This window comes from Furipterus horrens, unplaced genomic scaffold (genome assembly GCF_987537825.1).
Source record: "Furipterus horrens unplaced genomic scaffold, mFurHor1.1.pri manual_scaffold_3, whole genome shotgun sequence".
Lineage (NCBI taxonomy): Eukaryota > Metazoa > Chordata > Mammalia > Chiroptera > Furipteridae > Furipterus > Furipterus horrens.
In genome coordinates this window covers 185,413,590-185,437,108 of record NW_028327173.1, presented here as the reverse complement: position 1 = coordinate 185,437,108, position 23,519 = coordinate 185,413,590, and the positions used below count along the sequence as shown (strand labels likewise).

The following is a 23,519-nucleotide window of genomic DNA, read 5'->3' as shown; positions in this document are numbered from 1 at the left end:
TTGCCTAGTCCCTTTCCCTTCTTTTTCACCATTATCTCCCTCCCTCCTCCCCATGTAAATTCCTTTATAAAAATATATTCAACCATTTTTTAATTAAGAGTTAGCATTTTTTCACTCGTTGATTTGGAAAAATACTTTATATTGAGAAATATTTGCCATTTATCAACATATGTTACAAATATTTCTACCTCTTTCCTATTCGCCTTTAAAGTTTTTCTAATGTAGAGGTATTTAAATTTTTTATAAAGTCATTCTTACCAGCACTTTCTTGTTAATTTGCTTCATTAAATTTATGCTGGAAAAATTAATAGCTTTCTCTTATAACTTGGCTAGAGGTACAAAGTTATTTATAGTTATAAAATCAGCTGGTGAAATCCCAGCAATATGGTAATATGGGGAAATAATATAACCAAGAACTCTCCAATCATATACACAGATATGCAGTTTTTGTCTCCTTTCTCCAAACATAAAAATATTAGATAAGATATACGAAGATTTTTGTTTTAAAAACATAGATGAAATTCAATGAATAAAGAAAAATCCCCAAATACCCAGGATAAAAAATGGAAATCAGAAGGGAACAATCTTATACTTCTTTGATTAAATTTATTCCTAAGTATTTTATTCTTTTTCTTATACATGGAATTATTTTTTTTTGGAATTATTTTCTTAATTGCCCTTTTACATGTTCATTGTTAGTATATGGAAATACAACTGATTTGGGTATACTGATCTTGTATCCTGCAACCCTACAGAACTCATCTATAATCTATCTTTAATAGTTTTTTTGTGGGGGAGAGGGACTGTTTAGGGGTTTCTATAAGATCATGTTATCTGCAAAAAGAGATAGTTCTACTCTTCTTTTGCAATCTGGTTGCCTTTTATTTATTTTCTTGCTTAATTGCCCTGGCTATAACCTCCGGCACAATGTCGAAGTGGCAAGAGCCATTATTGAAATAATTTAAAGAAGACCTAAAAACAAATGGAAAGACATCCCATGTTCACAGATTTGAGAATACTTACTATTGTTAAAAGGGCAATACTCCCTAAATTGATCTAAGAAAAAATAAATTAGAATTTATTAAAATTTTGTAAGTTTTGCTTCAAATGATACTATCAACAAAGTGAAAATACAACCTATAGAATGGGAAATGCAAATCATACATCAGATAGGGATCTAGTATCCAGAATAAAGAACCCTTACAACTCAACAATAAAGACAAATTACCCAATTAAAAAATAAGCTGGGATATGGATAGACGTTTCTCCAAAGAAGATATATAAGTAGCCAATAAGCACATAAAAAGATATTTAATATCATTATTAATTAGGAAAATGCAAATCAAAACCATGAGGCACCACTTCCCAACTTCACACTTATTAGGATAGTAGCTATTATATATATGTATACATATATATGTGTGCGTACATATTGAATATATGTATATACATATACATATAGGTATATATGTAAAATAAGTGCTGACAAAGATGTGAAGAAATTCCCACCTCACATGTTGCTGATGAGAATGTAAAATGATGGAGCTGGTAACAGTTTGACAGTTCCTCAAATAGTTAAAGTTACTATACAATGAAGAAATCCTACTCCCGAGTATAGACACAAGAGAATTAAAAGCATATGTTCATGCAAAACCCTGCATACAAATATTCATAGGAGCATTTTTCATAATAGCCAATAAGTAGAAATAAACCAAATGTCCATCAACTAAAATATGGTATATCCATACAATAGAGTATTATTTGGCCATAAAGGAATGAAATACTAATACATGGTACAATATGGATGAACTTTTGTAAATATACTAAGTTAAAGAAGCCAGGAACAAAATGCCACATTTTGTATGATTCCATTTGTATGAACGGTCCAGAGCAGGCAAATACAGAGACAGAAAGGAGATCAGTGCTTGCCAGGAGCTGCAGGAAGGCAAGAGCCTGCACATGAGGATAGGGTTTCTTTTGGGGAGGATGAAAATATTCTGGAATCCCACAGTGGTCATGGTTGTACATTTCTGTGCATATACTTTTTCAAAAACCCACAAAATTAAACCATGGAAGAGGGTGAATTTCATTGTATGTGAATTAGATCTCAATCTTTAAAAGATTTTAAAAATTAAAAACAGAACAATAAACCTAAAAGTTAACACTGCACCAACCCAGGACTTAAAGAGGCCAGATTCCACTTTATGAATTTATCATCATTGTAGCTGTTCTTGTTACAGGAAAGGACTGAAAATAATTCAAATGTCCACCAATAGTAGACTGCATAAATAAATCTTACATGTTATTAAATAATATGAATCTATTTTTTAAAATTGGGAAATATATATATAAATTTCCAAGAAACAATAAGTGAAAAAAACAAAGTACAAAACAGTATGTAAAGCATGCTACCAGTTATGTTAAAAATAAGCACACATACTCACATATGCTTGTATATGCAATATTTAGAGAGCGTGACTAATAATTCTCTAGACTAACTGAAATAACTTTTTTATCAGTCAATTTTAAACAGATAAATCAATGTGCTAGAAAGTTATTAAAACGATCTCAAAAGAAAATAAAAAACTTAAATAACTATTAGAAATTGAAAAATTAATTTCAAAACTACCCATATTTTCTCAAAAGAAAATAAAAAAGTTTAACTATTAGAAATTGAAAAATTAATTTCAAAACTACCCATATGAGAAGCTATTTGCAGTATATAAATATAATAAAGGGTTGGCATCTATAATATATAAAGAACTGCTACAAATCAATAAGAAAAGTAGACAATCCAAATGGACACAAACTTGGATAGGCACTTCACCAAAGCAATTATCCAAAATTAATCATCGAGCACATGGAACAGGTGCTTAATGTACTTAATCATCAAGGAAAGGCAAGTTAACAGCATATTATATACTAAACATACTCACTAGAATGGCTAAATTAAACAAATACCATCCCTAATTAAGAATGTGTAGCAATCAGAACTCAAACATTGCTAGTAAAAAGTGTAAATTAGTTCAACAACTTAACCATTTGGCAATACCAGCATATACAAATCCTATGGCTCAATAATTCAACTCCTATATTAAAGATAACATGTAAATATGTTCACCAAAAGATATCTATAAGAATGTTCAGATCTCCAAAATATATAAAGAACTTACACATCTCAACACCAAGAAGACAGCCCAATTAAAAAATGGGCAAAAGACCTGAACAAACACTTCTCCAAGGAAGATACACAGAGGGTCCATAGACACATGAAAGAATGCTCAACATCACTAGTCATCAGAGAGATGCAAATAAAACCACAATGAGATACCACTTTACACCAGTCAGAATGGCCATCATCAACAAATCAACAAACAACAAGTGCTGGCGAGGATGTGGAGAAACGGGAACCCTACTGCACTGTTGGTGGGAATGCAGGCTGGTGCAGCCACCATGGAAAACAGTATGGAATTTCCTCAAAAAACTAAAAATGGAACTGCCTTTTGAACCAGCAATTCCACTGCTAGGACTATTCCCGAAGAATCCTGAAACCCCAATTCAAAAGAACTTATGCACCCCTATGTTCTTAGCAGCACTGTTTACAATAGCCAAGTGCTGGAAACAGCCTAAGTGCCCATCTGTAGATGAGTGGATCAAAAAACTGTGGTACATTTACACAATGGAATACCATGCAGCAGAAAGAAAGAAGGAACTTCTACCTTTTGAAACAACATGGATGGAACTAGAATTATGCTTAGTGAAATAAGCCAGGCAATGAAAGAAAAATACCATATGATATCACCTAATACAGGAGACTAAGGAACAACACAAACAAATGAACAAAATTGAACATGGACCAGAATAATAGTTATCGGGGAGAGGGGGGAGGGAGAGAAGGGGGATAAGTAGGGGAAGGGTCTAGTCAAGGAACGTGTATAAATGACATATGGACATGGACAATGGGGTGGGAGTACGACTGGGAGAAGGGGTGGGCTGGGGGGGCAGTGGGGGGAAAATGGGACAACTATAATTGAAAAACTATAAAAAATAAATTAAAAAAAAAGAATGTTCATAGTAAGAACATTCATGGCAGCCCTACTCATATTAGCCAAAAACTGGAAAGTACTCAAAAATCCTTTAATAGTAGAATACTATACAGAAAATAGAACGAATGAAACAACATGATAAACGTAACAGATACATTGAGTAACAGACGCCGTATACAAAAGAATTCAGGCTGACAGCTATGGGGTGGGGGGAGGTTAGGGGGTGGAGGGATCGAGCAAAAAGGATACCGGACTCGTGGACACGGACAACAGTGTGGTGACTGCAGGGGGAGGGCAGCCGAACAGGGCTAAAAGGTGATGAAAAAAATACAAGAAAAGATTTTTTTTAAAAGAATTCATCCTGTTTGATTCCACTGATACTGAATTCAAACCAACCAAACAAAAAGCCCTTAATCTATGGTCCAGAAATTATAGAAGTTGCCCCACGGTGGGTGGGCAACAGCCGAAAGGGCACTCAGTGAGGACTTCCTGAGGTGCTGGTAAGTTTTAGTTTCTTGATCTAAAATCTGGTTACATGGATTTGTTGAGTTGGTTAAAATTCATTGAGCTATACCTTTATGGTCTGTGTACTTGTCCTTGTGTATTTTATACTTCAATTTTCTTAATCTAAAAGAGAAAAAAGAAAACTCTTCCACCTAAAATTTCCATCAAGTACAGAGAATGTAAAATAAGTTTTACCATACCTTCAGGAAAGAAACATATCCAGCATTATATAAATCTTTCCAGGTAATAGAAAATGAAGAAGCTACCAAACTTATTCTATGACCTAAAAGGTATAATACTAGAAAGAAAAATCACAGGGCATTACTAAACAAAATATTAACAAAAAGAAATCTAGCAATATATTATTTTTAAATAACCAGATGAGTTTGAGACTACAAGAATAGTTAAAACTAGAAAATCCATTAATTTATTTTATTACATTGACAGAATAACAGAAAAAACCCAAACTTATATGATTTGTCTCAGTAGCTATAGAAAAAAAATGTAAAATATCAATTCACTACTTTAAAAATATGTCCACCTATCTATCAACAAAAAGAAACTTTCTAACATGAAAAATATGTTAAAGGAGTCTGTTTAAATCAGGCACAAAACAAGGTCCCACTATCACTACTTTTACTGAAGAAAAAAAGAGAAAAATTGCCACTGCATGTTATGACTCTCTCTCTGAAAAATCCAAGAAAATCCACAATTGTCATAACAAGTAGAGCAAGTTTGCTGAACTCAAAATCTATATATAAAAATCCTTTTTTTTTTACAACAACCAATTTGACTGTGCAATTAAAAATAACTCCCATAAAAAAATAAAAAAAACCTCTTAAAAACCCATGAGTGAATTTTAAAGAAGAGGTGCAGCATTGTTGGGGACAAAACTATCAGTATCACTGAAGAATGCCTAAATAAATAGAGAGGCAAACCATTTTCATGAATGAGAAAGCCCAGTAAAATAAATAAATTCTTCCCAATTTAATTTATGAACTCAGTGTAATTCTAGTACGAACACAAGAGGATTTTTTATGATAACACATCACAGAGGAAAGGGACAGACCTCCAATGACTGATATCAGAAAGAGAGGCAAAGAACTTTTTAAAAACTGATATGCAGATTTCTGATTTCTTTTCCCATCTCTGGTCTCATCATCTTTCAGAAAAAACAGATCATCTCCATGAGCCTTATTTTTCCTAAAACATCCCAGAACTTCTGACACTAAACAAAACAATATTAGAATAAAGAACTAGAGGTCAGATAAAAGTTATCCATTGGAGGAGTGAAACAAACTCAATCCAGGAAGCCATTTAGTTCTTGTTGGACATTACAAAAATAATAATAATAATAATTTAAAACAAACAAAAAACCCTTATTAGGACAAATCTTAACCTCAATGAAATCGAATACTTAAGTTTAAAAATCTCCCACCAAAAGAAATATAGAAAGTACATTATTTCACTAAGCCCTTGACAGTACTCCAATCACATATGAACACAGAAAGACATACCAGAGTCTAAGCAAAGTCTTTTTAGTACTTTCATGTTATTAATCTCTTAGAAAGCCTAGGAAATCAATTTTTACAGGATAGGGAAGGGGAAAAAATGGAAACAACCCAAGGAAATAGATAACAGCAAAAAACAATTTAGTAAACTCTTGGAAACTTGGGGGCATGTTCAGGAGTTTAGTATTAATGACATGATCAGCTTAGAATATCAACTTAAAGTAGTTTTGAATAGTGGTTAGGAAAATATCAACCCACAGGAATTTTCCACAGGCCTTCCCAAATTTATTAGTCATGGCAATAAATAGGAATGGTCTAAGAAAGTATACTTTTACTATGGGTTATATTTTGATCTGTTTTTTTCTTCATTTTTACTTTCTTACTACTAGGCTTTTGTTCTCGGTGATGGTGGTAGACTGTCCTTGGAACCCATGTAACATATCAAAATCCTACTCAACCTTCAAGGCACAATTTAAATGTCATTTTCTCCCTAAAGAATTCTATAGTAACATTTAACTGCTCCTCTGTCCTATGCTAATTCTAAGGAGAAAGAAACCAACACTTAATGAGTCTCTACTGTATGTCAAGTGTCTTATTAAAATTTTTTTATTTTAATCTTCTCAACATCCTGCAAAGTACTATTTACTCCAGTCTGCAGAATGGGAAACTAAGGCTATGACAGATTACATGGCACAACAATAAGTCATGGAGCTGAAATTTAAATGGAGCCTATCTGATTTCACAGTCCATAGATTTTATATAATTCCATGCTGCCTCTGTTATAGCCTTTATCATAGACTGACTTACAATGAGTTGTTATATGTTAGTCCACTTTAGTAGGTCAAATGATCTTTAAAGGCAAAGGCTATTTAGGTTTGAGCCTCATGTCCTAGCACAGTGTCTAGTAGGTAGTACATACAACAGTCTAGTAGTGGCAGAAATAATGTGAAGAAATTAATACGATGTTCATTTTTCTCATATAATTAGCTCTCATGTGACCTCAAAACCATAAAAAATAAGTACTTGGCTTCCAGACATAACAGGGTAACTGAGACCACAGTTGTCCTCCTGTTAACAGTGAGAAAATTAGATAAAATATACAAAAGAATTATTGTCACGCCTTGGACAAAAGTCACTGTAGACTATGATCCTTAAGCAAAGGAATATGAAAAAGGCAATCCCCCAAATGGCCCAGATGTCTGTCTGAAAGCACTTTCACGAATGCAACACAGGAAGTGGTAACCCAAGCAGAATATTGATGTCTTGTTGTGTAAGGGTGAACAGAATTCAGAGTTTCTCGAGGAGGAAAGAGATGGAATCTGCAGGGTAGAGTGCTGATGAGAAGGGACTTAGGCAGAGAAGAGCTTGGGAAATCTGCACAGGGGTACTCTAAAGACTATGGGTGAAAACTAACTGCATATGCATAGAGTAAATGCCACCAAGTCAAGCGAAGTACCATGATTGATAATTTGAATAATATCTAGAACTCATACATGACCTTGATTATCTAGAGCATTGCATAGAGACTCCGAAAGAGTCACACCCTATCAGCAAAGCTAAAATAGCTCTAGAGTAATGATTCTTAAAAATTAAGAGCATACCCGAATAACTTGGAGGGTTTGTTAAAACACACTGCTAAGCATCTCCCCCCACTGCCCCCAGTTTTTCTTTCAGTGATTCTGGAACAAAGATCTGGCATTTGCATTTCTAACAATTTCCCAGGTGATACTGATGCTGTTGGTCTGGGTACCATACTTTGAGAATCACTGCCCTAGAAGAAAGACAGCTCTAGACACACTCTAACAAGCTTCAAAAGAATTGAACTCAACTCAAACTACATACTATAATTAAGCCTAACACTATTTATAGAAAGATAATAAAATTCAACATTCAACAACATGACATTCACAATATCCAGCATCAAATAAAAAATTATCAGACAGGCAAAGCAAGAAAATAAAACCCATAAACAGGAAAATATCAGTAAATAAAACAGGCATATACAATAAATGACAAAGATATAGAAATAGCAGTAAACGCTTATAAAGTAACTAACTTTATGCTCATGAATATAAAGGAAAACATAAAAATGAGAGAAATTAAAGATACCAAAAAACAAACAAACAAAACAAAAAAAGTACTTCTAAATGAAAAGCATAATATCTGAAGTAAAAAATTCATTGGGCAGAATTAATCGCAGATTAGATGCAAGAAAAGATCACTAAATGTGAAGCACAATGGGAATTATTCAAACTGAGGCACAGAGAAAAAAAGACAAATTAAACAAAGGCTTCCTATCTGTGGAATGATAACAACTTGCTTAACATACATGTATTTAGAATAACATGGATGGAGTCAAGGGGGCAGAACAATATTTGAGAAAGTTACCATACGTGATGAAAAATATTTTTTAAAAACAGATAAAAGCAGCTCAACAAACAAGAAGCAAGATAAACAAAGAAAACCACACAAAGGCACATTATAAATAAAATGCTAAAAAAAGTTATAAATAATTTTAAAGCATTAAAAAAAAGGACATTATATACACATGACTAAGAATTCCACTGAATTCTCATCAGAAACAATGCAAGCCAGAATACAATGGAATGACAATTTTAGATGTGTACAAGGAAAAAACACAAAACACTGTCATCTTAGAATTCTGTTATCTACCAAATTATTCTTTAAAAATAAAGGTAAGCTTTGCTATACATCCGAAACTAATACAGAATAATATTGAATGTAAACTGTAATTGAAAAATAAATTTTTTAGACTAGCATTACTGATGGCATAAAACGAATTGCAAAATCATTCAAGAGGACAGAGCTTTACTTATCATGAGGAATATCTAGATCAAATTTAAAAATTAAATTGCAGTATCACCAAATGATCATTATTTTGAAAGAATGTGTTAACTCCAAATAAAGATTGCTTCAAATAAAAAACAAAGGTAAAATAAAAATCTTTTTAGAAAAACAAAGACAGAAAATTTATTGCAAGCATGTCTGCAGTATAAGAAATGTCAAAGAACATTCTTTAGGCTGAAGTTAAATGATGCCAGATGAAAACCTGGATCTGCACAAAGGAATGAAGAATTTCCCATTTCTCCATTACTCCTGCCGCTGGCAACCACCATTTTACTCTCTGTCTCTATGAGTTTGACTACTTTAGATACCTTATATAAATGGAATCATATAGTATTTGTGCTTTTGTGGCTTACTCACCATAATGTCTTCAAGGTTCATCTATGTTGTAGTATGTGTGAGAATTTCTTTCCCTTTTTTTAAAGAGTTGATTGATTGATTGATAGAGAGAGGGGAGGAGAGGGAGAAAGAAAGGGAGAGAAACATCAATGTGTGGTTGCCTCTCATGGTTCCACAACCAGGGACCTGGCCTGCAACCCAGGCACGTGACTTGACTGGGAATCTAACTGGCAACCCTTTGGTTCACAGGCCAGCACTCTACACACTGAACCATACCAACCAGGACAGAATTTCCTTCCTTTTTAAGACTGAATAATATTCCACTGTATGTATATACCACATTTTGTTTATCCATTCATCCAGTGATGGACATTTGGGTTGATGCCGTCTTTTGGCTACTGTGAATAATGCTGCTATGAAATACAAATGTACAAATATCTCTCCCATTTCCCTGCAACCCTGAGATGATTATGGGAAATGTCAGAGAAGACCGTAAGTTACAGATGGGAAGACAGATGGGCAGGAGCTAACATTTTGCCCAAGAATACTGGTAAACTTCAGAGAAAGACAACATGGCAGTAACAAGTCTTAGAAATGTAGAGATGACTTAACGATTAACCAGTGAGGACCCCTTCCTGCCTTAAACCCTGCGTGGCTATAGTCAGGAGAAGCACTGGCTTCTCATTTTATACTTCTAATTGTAAAACTAGGTACTACTAATCTACCCTACCTGGATGTGATAATGATTCATAAGCTAATATTAATAGATGTATTTTTCAGATGAAAGACAGAGGGTGAACCATCTTGTACTAAAATAAATTAAAGATAAGACTTGGCAGTATAATCAGTGAATACGTTCAACTATTAACTTATTCTGCAAGCAATGCCTTCGTTGGCTTAATATTTCAAAAGCGTTCTTTTTTTCAAGATCATTCTTGTCTACCTAGCAATAATAAGCACTGAAATTAAAACTGGCTGAAAACATTTAGCCAAGAAGCTACAAAGGCTTTTTTCTTCAAAAAATAGTGGTTAGTGTGTATTTTTAAACCCCTTACACAATATTTTGTTTTTCCTCTAAAAGAACAATGTGGAAATTAACAGTCTGAAAAAGAAAAAAGAAGAAAATATGCAAAACTCTGGTACTTAATGGAGAGAACCCTGAAAAACTACATTCTACCTCGGAATTCAGTTTCAAAGCAATGTTTATACTAAAGATGTATACGAAGATGTGATTTTGTATGAATACATACCATAGTTAACTACAGTTAAACTCAGGATTTCCCAGGGTTTCATTTATACTTTCCTTTGTTGTTTATATCACGAAAAAGTTAAAAAGAGTGATACTTGTTTACCATTTTAATAAAAGTGTTTCTTGGCACATTAATAAAAAACAAAGCCTATTAACAGATTTTTAATCAGAGAAATTATAGTAAAAATCAACTTCCCATCACCTAGCAGAGTGTCCAGCACCTACCAGGAAGTCAAACAACATCAGTGACTGAATGAGTAAAAGAACAAATGAATGAACAAACCAATGAACTTGGTTATTCTGATGTATCTGTGTGTTCTCACTTCAGAGTACTATCTTCTAATAGCTGCCATATGATCAATTTGGCTTTTGCTGCTAATCAAAATGTGTCAAATATGTAAATTATGTTTCCTGGGACCACATTATTATCCTTTCTAAACTCCTATGTTATGTACTTATACTTTCAGAAAGATATTTTAGGAGTAGACAAGAATAAAGCCCCATGCAAAAGCAAGAGGCATTTTTTGGTAATAAGAGATGATTCCTACTTCTCAGTTTATGGTCAAAGATACTCTCTGCTTCTTAGCCAAATGACAGAAAGTAAGACTAGTTATAAACAAATAGAGAACAACCAACCAAAAAAGGTAAGACTGCATCTTACAAATCAACTAGTTTTAGTCCCTATCTGATGAATAAATCTCTTCTACTACCACAGGCCCAGAAGGGAATTCAGCCGCACCCTGGAAAATTCGCTACTTAATTCCCAAAACAGTCCATTCTACTTCTTATGGACACCTCAAAGGATTGCAGAACTCTTCTTTATATGGAGCTGAAATCTATCCCCACATAGCATCTAATCATTGGTTGTCATTTTGGGTTCTGGAGCCTCACAGTCACATTGTAACCTCTCTTCTATAGAGTTGCCCATCAAATATTAGATGATGGCTATCGTGACCCCTTGTGGGCTAACATCCTTTCTTTCCTTAGCTTGCTTATATAAAAAATCCTCTTTTGATTTTAGCCATTTTCTTCCAGATGTGCTTGAAGCTTGTTACTCAAAGTGCAATAATCTAATCCAATACAGTCTGATGTGCACAGAATAAAGCAGGACTATGACCAGTCGTACTCCGGACACTATTAGTGCAGCCAAGTTAATACTGTGTTTTTTGGAAAGGAACATAACAAAGTTGTTCATATTGAATTTAGAGTTAACTTAAAGATGTCTCTTTTTTTTCCTACTTCTACATCTTAAGTGATTTCTCCCCCATTCTGTAATACATAGTGTTATGTATATGACATTACAGAATTGTTCTTAGTACTGAAAATGTTACCCTGGCTGGTTTGGCTCAGTGGATTGAGCGTCGGCCTGCGAGCTAAGTGTCGCTGGTTCGATCTTCCAGTCAGGGCACATCAGAGAAGGAAAACTCTGATTCCAAAAAACCTCCGCTGCCTTGCGGCATACCTCTTCAGGGGAAAGGCTAAGGGAGTAAACCCCGACAGAAAATCCGGAGCCGGAGTCCCTAAGGCGGTTTGACGTTGTAGTCAACACCGGCAACTCCTGCGGCGCACCTGAAGCCAAGCTGTATTGACTCCGTCTTTCCCTTGGACCCTTCAGCTGCGAAGAGAGGGGGGGTCTGCTGCATGGGCCACAGCAGACCCTCCATATCACCCTGCCCAGGCTCTGTAGCTTCAGCTCCACTGGAGAGGACACTCCAGCGTCATCGCAAGATGTCGATTCAACACGGGAGGAGACAGATACCGTGTCACTCCCGAGTCAGACAGCACAGCCATTTTCGGCAGTGCAGAGAGACTCTTAAGAAGCTACAACATCGTCTCTCGAGACGGACGGCTGCCGATGACGACGACTGAAAATGTTATCCTCTTGGTCAGGCCCAACATTCTAGTATGTTTAAAACTTTTTTGACTCCTGTGTCTATCACCTAAGAATTTTAGCCATCCTTCCCCAATTGTGTGCTACCTACAAAATTTGATCAGTGTGCCAGCTATATTTTCTTTTAACTCTTTGTTTATATAACATGAAGCTGAAGACTGATTTCTAATTCCTGTGATATTCCAGAGTCTTCCTTTCAGGTTAACTTTTTCTTTTAAACATTTTTTCAGCTGGTTGTTAAACCAGTTACATATCAACATAACTGTATTATCATATCATTTCGCTCTTGTCCATTTTACCCACAATGATATCCTGGTGGACTATGCCAAAAAGCTGCATAAAATTAAGACACTGGTATTGTATGATTAACAGTCTAATAATCCTCCAAAGAAGAATAAAATTAGGTTAATCTATAGTAACGTTATTTTGTAAACTCAAGCTGGCTCCTAGCGGTCAACATTTTTCCTTCTGAGTACTAAACAACCATCTGCTAAATCATCCAACCTGAAATTGTACTGAGGATTCACTTCAGATTCACCAGCACAGAGAACGAAAGAGAGAGAAAGAGAGAGAGAGAGAGAGAGAGAATCTACACATGCTATTGTCTTAGGCTCAGTGATTTGTTCTCTTTTCTCCCCTCATCCTTCTGCCTGAAGCTCTGTCTCCAAGGATCCTGACCAAGCTGCAGACGGAGGCACGGGGGGAAAAGCACCAACCATGGGATTTCCATATTTAAGTACCGACACAGCTCCTGTTCCCAAATGCTCTTCCTATATTCTTTATATCAATAAAAGGAGCAATCATTACCTACTGTTTTGACTTATCTGTACTACTTTTCTTTGCCATTAATATGTGAAATACAGTCAACTACCTTGAAATGATTTATACTAAGGCTTCACCTTTCCACTCTCTAAAAAGAAACAAATGCTAAAATCTTAACACAGCAATAGTCTGTGAGCAAGAAAGACAGTAGCCTGAGATGCAGCTGTAGATTATTAATACCTTACAGGTTCTGCTTCTCACTCTGTCACCTCCTTAATACAAATTAGACTTTCCCAAAGTCGAGTCGAGTCGGCAGCCGTCCATCTCGAGAGACGATGGTGTAGCTTCTTAAGAGTCTATCTGCACCGCCGAGAATGGTTGTGCAGTCCGACTCGGGAGTGACACGGTATCTGTCTCCTCCCATGTTGAATCAACATCTTACGATGACGCTGGAGTGTCCTCTCCAGTGAAGCTGAAGCTACAGAGCCTCGAGAGACGATGGTGTAGCTTCTTAAGAGTCTATCTGCACCGCCGAGAATGGCTGTGCAGTCCGACTCGGGAGTGACACGGTATCTGTCTCCTCCCGTGTTGAATCGACATCTTGCGATGACGCTGGAGTGTCCTCTCCAGTGAAGCTGAAGCTACAGAGCCTGGGCAGCGTGATATGGAGGGTCTGCTGTTGCCCATGCAGCAGACCCCCCCTCTCTTCGCAGCTGAAGGGTCCAAGGGAAAGATGGAGTCAATACAGCTTGGCTTCAGGTGCGCCGCAGGAGTTGCCGGTGTTGACTACAACGTCAAACCGCCTTAGGGACTCCGGCTCCGGATTTTCTGTCGGGGTTTACTCCCTTAGCCTTTCCCCTGAAGAGGTATGCCGCAAGGCAGCGGAGATTTTTTGGAATCAGAGTTTTCCTTCTCTGATGTGCCCAAAGTACTTACAGATAAAACACACTATGGTTTCTCAGTTAAAAAAACAAACAAACAAAAAAACTAACTCAAATGTAAGTACCAATGCTTAGTACCTACCTAGGCAGTAAATAATCATACTCAATAATTGTGTGTGACAGATCAAAATTTAAAGTAATGAATCAATGAAAAAAGAAGAAAAAAATACAACTCATTTGTCCTACAAAGATAACTCCAGCATTTGTTAAGAAGCTTCATAACTTCAAGCATTAACTCAGACTAAGTCTTTCAGGTTTACATTTGAAAAATGTTTCTGAAATTGCAATTCGCTCAAGTATTTGAGTTTCTGTTACTTACCTATCACTCTATACATGTTTCTAGAAGGTCCAACCCTTACTTAGGGACAAGTTTCTTATAACAGAAAACATCTTAGCAAGTTAGGAACTGGTTACGTGAAAAAGATAGACAAAATTCAGGATAAATACACATGGCATATTATGCTCCCTAATGATAGTCTCTAAATAGCCACTGGATGGAAGAATTTTTTTGTTTACTCATTCTTGTTTTAAATTGATTTGAGAGAGACAGAGAGACATAGATTTGTTGTTCCACTTATTTATGTCTTTATTGGTTGATTCTTGTACGTGTCCTGACTGTGGGGATTGAACCCATAAACTTGGTGTAGGAGGACAATGCTCTAACCAACTAAGCTACCCAGCCAGGGCTTGCTTTTGTTTTTTGCCTGATTGTCCCATTAGGAACTTTGGCAACATTGATTTAAATGGTGTTAGAAGTCAAATCACTATATCTGGCTACCATTCAAAACAAAAGAATTATTTTGTAATTTCCTCTAGAGAATTACAATCAGTTTAAACTCTTAAGGACATGTCATAGGTAGGGCATGTAAATGCAAGCAAAGCAGGCAATTTCAAAGAAAGGCATCATATCCTCAAGGCTAAGGTGATGGCATAACACAGGAAATTCCAAATCAAGCTTCTCTCTACAGTTGTGGTCTTATAGTGGTGTTCCCAGCAACCCCAATGTCCCTCCCCAGGAAGATGAAAAAGCCACTGTGGTTTTTTTTTTTAAGTATCTCATTTCATATCAAAATGTAAAGTCAAAGGCGAATAACTCATGCAATATTTTAAAAACATCTTTCTTTTTAAAAATGTGTCAGGATTTCTATTGTATTCTGAATAATGTCTATCACGGACTTTTATAGAATAATAGAATCACAGAATTTCAGAGTTGAAACCTGTGAATCATCTAGTCTAGGGCTTTCATTTTTCAAAGGCCCAGAGAACCTAAGTCAGTTGCCTAAAGCAATCATTCCAGTTAGCAGAAATAATAACTACCCATCATTCTGTTACCTCTGTAAAATAAGATACTAGGTTCAACATAGCACACTGATAATCCTTACTATACAAGAATCATAGTTTTCCTGACAGCCAAATACTTTATATTTGAAGTGTCTACTAATTCAGAAATCTAATAGTTTCCACATAAACCAAGCTAAAACATCTCTCTGCAAACTACAGAAAAACGGGTGCTGAAGTTATATAGTACAAACTACATTTCACAAACCACATTATAATTGTCTAAGTGTATAGTAATCAAATGTCATCACATATAATTAAAGATAAACTCAACATGTCAAAACAAAAGATCAAAGCACTTTCAACACTGCAGGGGCCATCATTTTCAATGACCTGTTTGTTCCTTGATCGGGCCTTTAATTCACACAATTCAGTGAAATCACAGTGCCTCTTCCTGATGCAGGAGAAACAAACCTCAAAAAATTCTGTTTTTAAAAAATTGACTTGGGAATAGAAATATTCCCAAGTCATGTCTGTGAAAAGATTAGTGTATCACCACTTTTCTATTAAACTTGATCCTGGAAAAAATAGACAAGATGTTTTTCATTCTCCAAATCAGATTCTGATCTAAGCATACATTTTTGAGTTACAAGACATGTTCTTGGTTTAATACTGTGGCAAGAAAGTAGGTCATCTGAACTACCTGGTATTTCCTGTTTGTTGGTGGTGGTTGGTTTTTCTTTATTTGTTTGCTTTGTATTGTTTTGTTTCTAACACCTTCCAAGGCAATGAAACACTATCTACTACCTGAACAATTAGTTCAATAAGAAAGCATCAAGGATAGAATCACTTGGCATTATACAAAAATCTACCACTTCGGTTATTTCATTCCTTTAAACTTTGGCTGAACCACACAGACTGTTACTTCACTGAGGAAGTGATTGCCAAGTTACCCACAGGCACACACACAGAGACAGACCACAATATGGAGAATGTCAGCTGTTACTCCTAAGAGTATCTTCACTGAAGTATGTGCTGAGTAATGTGGAGTTATTCAGTGGGTGCAGATAAATGGAGAGTTAGAATAGGCCTTCAGAGATAAATAATCAACTGGGATAATATCTGTCTCCAGATGAGTTATGAAAGTCAATACTAAGAAAACCAGTATATTAAATGTTCTTCATCAAAAGAGAAAACAATGTTCCTGAAATCCTACCAACTTAAAAATCCTAAGTAATCCTAAATAACAAATTCAAGCTTCCTCTGAACCTTTACAAATAAGTAATGGGTTTCAGAGCCTTTAAAATGCTCCTTTCAGATGCTGACTTCCAAACAAAAAACTTCTGACTTGTGCTTTTCCCTAAAACTTTGGATAAGGCACTTTCTCATAACTTTGCTTAGTTGGTAATGGAAGAATAAGGATAACAAAAAACCTCTTCTTGACAACCTTAGACATTTCCAATCTTGAGAAACGTATTTTTAACATCTAAGATCTTTCACGCTAATTTCATTGTCCTCTGAAATAGCAGGTCAGATGCAAATGCTGCTTTGGATCTCTGTGTATGGAAAAGAGGTTGAATATTATTGCTAAGGGTTTCCTTAGAGGAATGACGAAAAGAAACAACACATGTCAATTAGTACAGGATTCACAGTGTTCTGTACATGCCCCATATTACATTACACTCTGTAGCAGCCAATTTCCTACAAGACTCTATAAAAGAAAACATAATGCTTCTATTGTTACCATGGCATTCTTTGACGTCCTTAATTACCTAGAGTTAATTAACCTGATATAGTCTTCTCTGTATGTTTTAAAGTTTCATTTTAACCTACAGAATAGGTAAGAACTTTTAACTTATGAATATATTTAATTTTTATTATAGGCAAAGTTTATGTGGCTTGAAAGCATGAAAAACAAAAATGAACAAGATGAATCAGTTTTGTCTCCAATCAGCTTACCGCCTAGTTTGGAAAGAAGACTTATACGTAAGCGCATAGCATATGTGTGCACACGCAGAGAGAATTAAAGTACAACAAAGGGGGTGGGGGGAATCAGGTATAATGGAAACAGGCAAACCCAAATGAGACATTCTACGAAATTAAGGACGTGTATGTACTCTTCAAAAATGTCAATGTCGGAAAAGGTAAGAAGCTGTTCTGGTAAAGAAAACTAAAGAGATATGACCAAAAAATCCCTATCCCCCCAATCCTTGGACTCGGGGTTGGCGGACAGCCATAAAGGTCATACTGGGATAAAAGCCAAAATTTGAATATGAACCATATCCTAGATAACAATATAGTACTAAATTTGATCAATATACCATGGTTATGTAAAACAGTATTTTTGTTCTTAATATACATGAGCTAGAGTATTTAGGGTGAATGGTCACAACCTCTTCAATTTACTAGCAAACTGTTCTGAACAAAAGTAGGAGATGTATATACATGTGTATTTGAGAAAGAGGAAATGTAGCACAATGTTAACAGTAGATAAACCTATGTGAGTGGCATATGTAAATTCACTATACCGGACATGTACATTAGATTCCAGTCAAAAGAAATCGAAGATAGTATTTCTATCACACTAATATATACTTAAAAACAAAAGAACACACATACAATAAAAAAAAATAACAACTTCAATGAATAAACATAAATGTAATAGAGTAGGTGTTTGGTTGAAAAGTACTGTGGAAAAACAGGGCCAGATGAGATTATCATGAAGACTCCTTACAGGAAATTATAAATCAGGCTCTGACAAAAATATCAGTGAGATCACGATAAATGAGATCAGTTGATGGGAAAAGGCATAATGTTATTTAAGAAAGATTATCCTATAGCACCAGGCTGGACAGGCTGATAGGGAGAATGACTCGCGTGAGGCAGACCCAGGAGAAGACTAGGGCTAGGATCAGGGCAGGAGGTGCTGGGGAGCCAGACCAGAGCAGCAGCTATTGAAACAAATACCTTGAGATACACAAAGAATCTGAAAGCGAAAGTAGTTATTTAAAATGTTCAAGCCTGTTAGAAATCAGGGCTTAATACTATATGTTAACTGTATTTAAATACTGTACAACCATATGCAAGTCACAATTGCATTTTTCACAATTTACTTTTGTGGGGCAAAAACAATCCCCCACACTCGTCTTGAACAGTAGTGAGGTCTCAAGGCTGCCGATTTGTTTACAGGGGCTATATTTGCCAAATCTGCCCACACTGTAGGTCCGTGTTTATAAGACGGCAAGTCAAGAAAGTACATTTTCCTTGTTTTCTCCTTCAGCAAAACGAGTACACTAACTTTCAGCATATGGAAGCGTTTTCATATGGCAAGTTCTGGTGGGGGTGGGATAATTTGCAAATGCCATCAAATAAAGTGTGCACTTTCAAATGAGGCTGATTAGACGGGATTTCATGTGGCAAAAGTTGTGTTCAGTAAGTTATTTCCTTGTTTTCAAGAAGGGAATATTCAAATTTGTATGAAATGCAGCACAGTGATTGGGAAAACGGAGGAGAGTTTTGGTTTTAAGGACGTCGTTGGAGATTTTCAGAAAAGTACTTTTACTCGAGTGTGGAAATTTAAATACATTTGTTTAATTTTCATTTTAAACTCCTTTTAGAAACTTTGAAAGGGTGGCAACAGGACCAAGGCAGCCCAGCGCTTTGAGGACGCACTGACCCGGCTTCTGACACTTTCAAGTCTGGCTCTGCCCCTCCCTGCCTCACTCCTCCCACTTTTTAACGTTTCCTACCTCTAAATATAGCTGGAGGTTTCTCACTGGGTAGATGAGTGGATATATGAGAAGGACAGGATGAATAAATAAGAAAACTAAGAATGTAACAGAGCTACCACCACGGATTGGCTATTACGAGGCAGCCCTTAGGTGCAGAGGTTCTAGATAGAGGAAGGAACGCAGAGGCAGGATGTATGAACTGAAGTGATCTGGGCGGTAACCAGGTAAATTCACAACTGATATTCTTTATCTGCTCCAGGACACATATCCAGAAGTTTTTACTATAGGATAAAAGGCAAGAATCAAGCTTTAACCTTTTTAATTTCCCTTAATTTCTCTAACTGAAATATTCCAGTACTAAAGACAGGACTCTTGAAACACCTACATGAACAAATGACAAGGGGAAAACTCCTTTCTGTATCAACACTAGAAATTAACTCACAGGGAAACCAAAAATGTGCAAATCATAACTGAAACCACATATCTGATATTATAAATAACCCTAAAATAATAACCTAATAAGGATTTGAGATGGTTGTCATGAAAATTTGAACGTTCTTCTTATATCCTAACCATGGCCAACCCCCCTACCTATGGCTTTAGGGGAGAAATAATAAAGAGAAAAAGAAAGGCAGAGAGAGGGAGAGAGAGAGAAGAAAAGAAAGTTATAAGTGGACAGAATATAATATTAGTAAAAACTAATAATGTGAATAGTGTTCTATCTTCGCAAAAGCACAGATCTAAAATTAAAGTTACCAAAAGAACACAGGCTATAGTTCCCACCAGCTATCAGGCCTCCTTCTCCAGGGCTGGTACAAAATACACCTAGAATATTATAGCACACAATTAGCCCCAACATTATTTTCAGGCTGTATGTGTAGTTGTGTTTTGATTAATATTATTATATTACCTGCCTTCAATTTTCCTAGGTGAATGAGAAGATGCTGATGCAAAATTTTAATTATTGCCCTTTCTTTGAGAATTGAATCCATGAACTTTCAAGAGAGAGAAGATAAAGCAGGCTAGGGATCAGAGACCTTGAATTGCTTGCTACCCAATACCTGTTGTGCTCCAGGCTACACTGAAACTTTAGCTTGGATAGTTCAAGGCTAAAAGCCAGTTCTGATAGTAGGCCAGAGGGAAAGCTTTTTAAAAATTAATCTCTTCACACAGCAATGCTGCTTCATGAAGATAATGCAATATAGTTACAAACCATCCTGAAGTCCCAGTTTATCCTCATTTATGGCTCTGGGAGTGAAAATTCATCCAATAGCATCACAAAAAAAAATTTTTAAGTATATTTTATTGATTATGCTGTTACAGTTGTCCCAATTTTTTTCCCTTTGTCCCCCTCCACCCAGTACCTCCCCTCCCTCTAGCAATACCCCACCGCCACCCCACCCCCTGCTTGGTTCTTGTTCATGGGTCGTACATGTAAGTTACAGCTGAGTAAAAAATTCTAATTTTCAGTCAATCAACCAGCATGTACTTATAAAGCACAGTACCATAGAGACAGAAGCAGTAAAGGATTTTGCCCTGAGATCACTGGAGTTCTAGCTGGGAAAGGAAATTAACTCAAACTAAAGATAAAGAAATTCACTGTTTGATATTGAACATTAATATAGCAGGAATTCAAGAGTAAAAACTAGAGTGAGCCAGGTAAGTCCAAAGTAGCTTTATGAAAAAAATGAAAGTAACATAACAAGATTTGAGCTAAGAGAGAGAATTGGTAAGATATGAAAAAATAAGGAGAGTAAGCATTATAGGTGAGGGAGAAAGTCAGTAATAAGGGCAAGAAGTAAAACTGAAAACAGTATTAAGGATGGGGATAGGGGTTGGTATAAGATATAAATAACCAGTTTAAGTAAAGTAGGTGTTTGTTAAGAAACATAGTTGAATAAATAGGTAATATGGAATGCTTTGAATGCCAAGAAGACTGATATAAACTTAAAGATTAGGCCAGTGAGTCACACTTGGTTATTGATTAGGGAAGCAGCAGCATGAATTTCTTCAGAGAGGATGGTTAAACATCAGCATGGGGGGAGTAAAGATTGGAAGCTGGCAAAGAAGTTGGTGGAGCCACTCAGGTTTGAAGTGATAAGAACCTCAACTAGAGTAATTGCAGCCACATATGAAGCACTCAGCAGTATTTACTGTCTGAATGTCTATCACGTGAATGTGAATAAGATAGATACCGTACTACTCGCCCACCACAGAAACTGTGAGGTAAATATTTGCTATTTTAAGCCACTAAATTTTAGGGCAATTTGTTATAGCAATGGATAACTATGCAGAGGTGATGCCAGCAAAGGGGATACAAAGTAGGGTTAGAAAAGCAAGAGGGGAACCAAAAAACACACTGCCATTTAAAATCAGGGGGAAACATTTCAAGAAAGGCAGACGATCAAGGTCAAATATAAAAGAGGAATACAGGATGATGAAAGCTTTAAAAAATGTTATTGAACTTGGTATAGTTCACAACTAATTAAAATGAAATAATGTAAAAGAAAATTATTACAATAAATTATCATATTGTTACTTTCTTCCTTAAGAAGAGAATGATAGAGAAGTAGTGTAGGCAGCTGATAGACACTAAAAATTAAAACAATTTATATTCCTAAGTCTAATGCGTCAACTAGTAACTCATTAAATGGCTACTGAAAAGTATGTCTCATGTATAGTAGTATTTTTTAAATATATACCTTTATTTTGATGTAATATCCTAACTTTAATCTTATACACTCTCCATAACAAAATACAAAGCTTTGAATTTATTCAAACCTCTATTACTCAACAACATGGTGCTATAAATTGTAATTTACATATTTCCCATTCCTATTACATGTAAGTTCCTCCAAAGTAGGGACCCGCAACTCATTCATCTTTTAAGGTTCAGTACCTAGAACAACACCTAATGCACAGCAGAGGTTCAGTTGCTAACAGAAAATTACTGAATGTAGTAGAAAATCAACGTTTTCCCAAATGTATTCATATGTCATAGGTCATTTCTGAGGAATTAAAATTTTTCTTCCAATTCTATCTTTGGTAGATAGTATCTCTTGGTAATTCTATCTTTGGTAGATAATTCTCTTGGTATTTGTGTACCTTAGAAAATTAGTTAAGGTCCTTCTATCACATGTTATCTTCTACATCGATAGTCTGAATATTTCACTTCTAATATCCTTTTCCTATCCAAGTTAGTAATATGCAGTGAATTAAACTAAATATTTGCTCAAAAGATAAATCTCCAGAAAAAAAAATAAAAATAATAATTAAAGACAGGGAGATGAGTGAAGGATGATAATATCAATTGTTAGAGAGCAGTCATATAAGTGGTTCCTGTGTCAGCTTTTGCATTTCAATGTCTTCATTTCTGTAAATTCAGACTCAATCCTAACTTAATTCTGTCTGAAACCACCATCTTAATTATATTGAACTGAACAATATTTTTTCATGTCTTTCTTCCCAGGGTAGTCCAAATTTTGGTTTAGGATGTCAAAATATGTATTTGGGTACATCAAAATCTAAAGTTTTGTATTTCTCTGCCTTCAAAATTGATAATTGCCTGAATAAAGTAATTAAGGGGCTACTTTTAGGAGAAACTTAAGTAGAAGCATAAGAAATAAGAAAATGAGGTGAAGTTGTAAAAAACAATTCTTTAATTAACATTTAAGATACACATTAGATGTTTAATTTTTTTAAGTCTATTTAAAGAACAAGCCAACTAAATTTTTACTTTTTAAAATGGTCCTGATAGACCAAATTAATCTATAATTTTGCCCATTAAAATAGAAATAGACTACTACCAATCTTAAAGAGTTATAATCAGGACGAATTCTTACATTGAAAATGTTTGTGGGCATTCACACAGAATAGCTGCCACCCGGGATGACTAAAATAACACAAATTAGATATAATCGAGTTAAAGGACCACACCAGGTTTGAAATTCAATTTGTTCTATGTGGTTTGGGTTTGGGGTTTATTTTCCCCTCCAGCAAACCACAGTTTGAAAACTTCATCAAATGAGAAGTACAAAGGAGTAGGAATATATAATGCAAATATTTAGCACAAACAATTTACATAAAATCTACTGTAAGAGTTTAGACAATGTTAAAAAAAAGAAAAGAAAAAAGCCGGATTGCAACAAGCACTTATTTAAGCTCCCCCTGAGGGTCGCATTCACTAAAACGTCTTACTGCCCATTTGTCACTCTATCATAATTTACCCTAGCTGCAAGGTGTTTTGTTTTGATCTAGTTCTTCACTTTGTACACTTTCTACCTACAAGTATGGTGTAGATTCCAGGTTAGATTCCATGCCGTTTACAAAGTTCAGTCCTAGGTCCTAGGGGTCATTAATGCGAGACCATGGTAGGGCCAGAATGTTACCACAGCGGACTTTT

The 23,519-nt window shown here is 35.6% G+C and overlaps 1 protein-coding gene across 1 annotated transcript in view; it reads right to left on the bottom strand.

Moving 5' to 3' along the window:
- Positions 1-23,519, bottom strand: part of RAD51B (RAD51 paralog B) — a 556,308-nt gene that overhangs the window by 436,033 nt on the left and 96,756 nt on the right. The window lies entirely within an intron of this gene.